At 39.1% G+C, this 3,825-nt stretch overlaps 1 non-coding gene across 1 annotated transcript; it reads left to right on the top strand.

Annotated features, from left to right (window-relative positions):
• Positions 1 to 385: 385 nt before the first annotated feature.
• Trnaa-ugc (transfer RNA alanine (anticodon UGC)) lies at positions 386 to 457 on the top strand. Its single transcript has one exon. It is a non-coding gene; the product is annotated as a tRNA-Ala (tRNA).
• The last annotated feature ends 3,368 nt before the right edge of the window (positions 458 to 3,825 follow it).

The raw sequence follows: 3,825 nt of genomic DNA, 5'->3' as shown, positions 1-3,825 counted from the left end.
TTTCGCCGCTGGTGGCGCACTCACGCTAGAGAGGTTGTATACGGCTACTTGACTTGTATGATGTGTTCATATATTGTTTGAATATTATTGTGTGCATACCTTGATGACGTTGTTTTACATTGTATACAAATCGACAGATTATGCCAGACCCCATGTCATCACATGGCAATCAAGGTTTTCACACGGTCTGTCATCCAGTCTGTATCTAAATGATAGGATGCTAGTGTAGATCACCATGGAAACCCTAAGTATTAAGTTTAAACTTCTAAACGTTGTCAACTTACTTTCATACATGAGAAGTGTCGTCAGAGTAGTACTGGTAGTCAGCCATGTAGATTTGTAACGCAAAATACGTTTTGCATTTAATGTTTTATTTCGTTACCAAGGGGATGTAGCTCAGCGGTAGAGCGCATGCTTTGCATGTATGAGGCCCCGGGTTCGAACCCCGGCATCTCCATTAACTTTTATTAATTTTATACATTATCAATGCATAATTTTATAATTCAATAAAGGCCCAAGATTCAATCCTCAGATTCTAACATGAGTGTTATCTTATCAATGTGCCATAACGATGACAACTTTTTCTATAGCTCTGTTAGACAACTGTTTTTACAATTTCTCGTAAACCAGAGCATACATTTTTTTAGCTGACACAACGGAAAATGTAGAAAATAAAGTGCAGATGCACTTCTCGGAGACCCGTTTTGAACTGTGGTGTAAAGAGGTATGTAATTTTACAATGATAGTTTTTCAGAACTAAGGGACCGGTCAGTTTCTTCGGCCTGGGGGGGGGTCGATTTGTAGGGGGCGTCACCCTGTTTTTGAAATTGGCAGGGGGGGTCATGCTGTTTTGAAAATTGTGGATGGGAGGTCAGCAGTGAAAAAACTAGGTGGTGTCGTGTAACCCACAATCTGATTAAATCTGATGTGGTGAAAGTGGCTACATGCTGTATTTACCTCTATTTTCATCGTTTTGTCAGTTTCCGCATCCACTATTTCTTGCGAGACTTCACAATTTTGGCGATTTTATTATTATTTTTCTCGAATACGTAAAATAGTTTAGGGTCGGCAGTGAAAAACTAGGTGGGGTTGGGTAACCGGAACCAAACAATTATATTGTTCAGGCCTTATCATACTATATATGTATTGTTTCAAGTATTAAAGACAAAACAGTGTTTTCAAAGTTTGTTTCCGATAACACGACTTCAGAAAATATGAGGTAAGTAGATGTTTTTGGGGACAAGCATGTCTTGCTTTTAATTTTCAGTGGTCCAGAACTGGGTAGTTTTAGCCATTCTCGCTTTGGTTTACTCACAGTTACTTGTCTGTGGTTTGCTAAATTAAATACACAGCAAAACTACCAGAATTACGATATTTAATAAGAACTAAACTAAAGCTGGAAAATGGTAATGATGATACTCGTGTGCTTACCTTCATATTCAATCTGTGGCTAATACCAGTAAGTTCACCATAGTCGACTAGTCTGTACAACGTGAGCAGTCTGGACGTACTGGATGGACACTGTCAACAGTGTTATTATGTGATACACATTGTTAGTTGGATATCTAATTGCTCCTTTTATGTTTCATACTTTCATATTAACTTCCATATTCATTGGAAATACCGTGTAATTTTTATGCATTTATTTCTTTTAAATTTGAAAACTATTTTGACGTTGATATCAAATCTTTAAGATCAGCACCTGTAGTTGTGGGATAAACTGCATGTGTGGTATACACTGGAACCATAGACTTTATTTATCAAGGCCATGGGGACTTCGGCCTAAGGCCTCAGTCCAAGGCCAGGGCCAGGAGTCGAGTATGCTACGTATAAAACCGTCCATGCTTGGTGCGTGGTCTTCCGTATACATGGTGACATTAAAAAGTATTTCCTCTTCATCAATGAAAACAAAGCACTGTCAAATGAGACAATGATTAGCGACAAGAAGCAAAGGAATTTTCACCACACGGTAAGTATACTTTGATTGCTCGTATCTGATGCACACTTGAATCTAAGAAGTGGGGAAATCAACAGAATGATTTATAAAGCTGTCCATCATTGAGATGTTTACGTTCTAACAAAATCCAAGATATGTCTCTAGAACTACGAAACTAGGCAGAAATTTACTCATAGTAGAACTTTCCTTAAGCCAAGTCGTGACTTCCGTACTGTCTCATTAATATTCATAAGTTCAGAAAATCTCCAACTTTGGAGAGATTTTTTCCTCCCTATTTAGTATGGTGTTGAACTGCTAATACAACTGTCAACTGTCAGGCTAGCGCTAGCGCTGACGGGCAGAAGAGCGCCACCATATACAGTCTCTCTGCCTCGGCTCCTGGGTCCATTTCTATATGACTGTTTGCTTAGCATCCTCTACTCAACAAGGACCTGATAGCATAAGTACATTTAAATCCACGGCGGTGTATATATACGCACGGATATATCGGCGGAGTGTGGACTTACGCGATCCCAGAAACCTGGGTTTTTTTTTTTACTGCTTTCATATATTATCGGTCAAGTATCTCAATATTACCGGTACTTTATTATATTCTGAAACACATCTCAGGAAAAAAGTGATTAATACATGTAGACTACATGTCCCTGTGTGTCTACATTCCAGGGTCTACAATATATCACAGACACGTAATCTTACTTATCTGTGAATATTCAAGTTTAATACATGTATATGGTAGCACTTAAAGAAAGACTACATGTCCCTGTGTGTCTATCCCAGGGTCTACAATATATGTATAAATTGTAATACATGCATTACTCAGTGAAACATAATTAGTGTGAAAGTTAGTAATGGTTTGTTTGTACATATACAATCATAGCATATAATATAAAGGACGTTTTAAAGACTCAACTTCAGGCCTGGTATCAATGCAAGAAAAACATCAACAAAATATCAAAAAAGTGTAACGAAATAAGAAATGCAAAATAGATCAGAAGATGTTAATAATGGAAGGATGGTAATATTTATGACATCTATTCTGAGAATGACTGAGTTCGTACTTCTACTATTTTGAACTTGAATCACAATTTCTAATTAAGATAAACTCATCGCTGATAGGAAATATCGACATGTGCATGTATTTCAGTTTAGGCTGGAGTCAGAATTTACGGCGGTGGGGGGGAGGGCGACCTGGGGAGAAGTTATTTTGGTCAAAAAGTTTCTAAGCCCCTCGAGCCCCCCCCCCCCCCCACTCCCGGATACACATATTTCAATGTGTAATGATACAGTACGCCCCCCTCGGCTTCAGAGTTTTACAGTATGGTGCACTGTTAAACTAACAGTAGAAATCAACTTCAGCGTCCATACATAACAATGAGAGATTTCTTTACAGATATATGTCTCACATTGGGCTGTACTTTGAGATACTGAGTCAGCAGGGGTTTACCTTTCAATTTTGATTCTGGGCAGAAAAAACATCCCTCATGATAGCTAGTGGGGAGGGTGTGTAAGTAAGAACTTCAAAAAAAGAAGGACATGTAGTAGGTCATTTAATGGCATAAAATTTCAAACCACACACATTATCGAAAGCCATAGAGTACAAGATATGCATTGCAACGTTACGAAAAATAGACACTGTATAGAACGACATTAAATTGAATAGGAAGAGAGTGCACGTGTGTGTGAGAGAGAGAGAGAGAGAGAGAGAGAGAGAGAGAGAGAGAGAGAGAGAGAGAGAGAGAGAGAGAGAGAGAGAGATAGAGAGAGAGAGAGAGAGAGAGTGAGAGAGAGAGAGAGTGAGAGAGAGAGGGGGGAGAGAGAGAGAGGGGGGGGGGAGAGAGACAGAGGGAGAGACAGACAGACAGAGGCAG

Source organism: Glandiceps talaboti, chromosome 15, assembly GCF_964340395.1.
Source record: "Glandiceps talaboti chromosome 15, keGlaTala1.1, whole genome shotgun sequence".
NCBI classification, from domain to species: domain Eukaryota; kingdom Metazoa; phylum Hemichordata; class Enteropneusta; family Spengelidae; genus Glandiceps; species Glandiceps talaboti.
The sequence above is the reverse complement of the archived record's forward strand: the minus strand, read 5'-3'. Positions and strand labels throughout refer to the sequence as shown.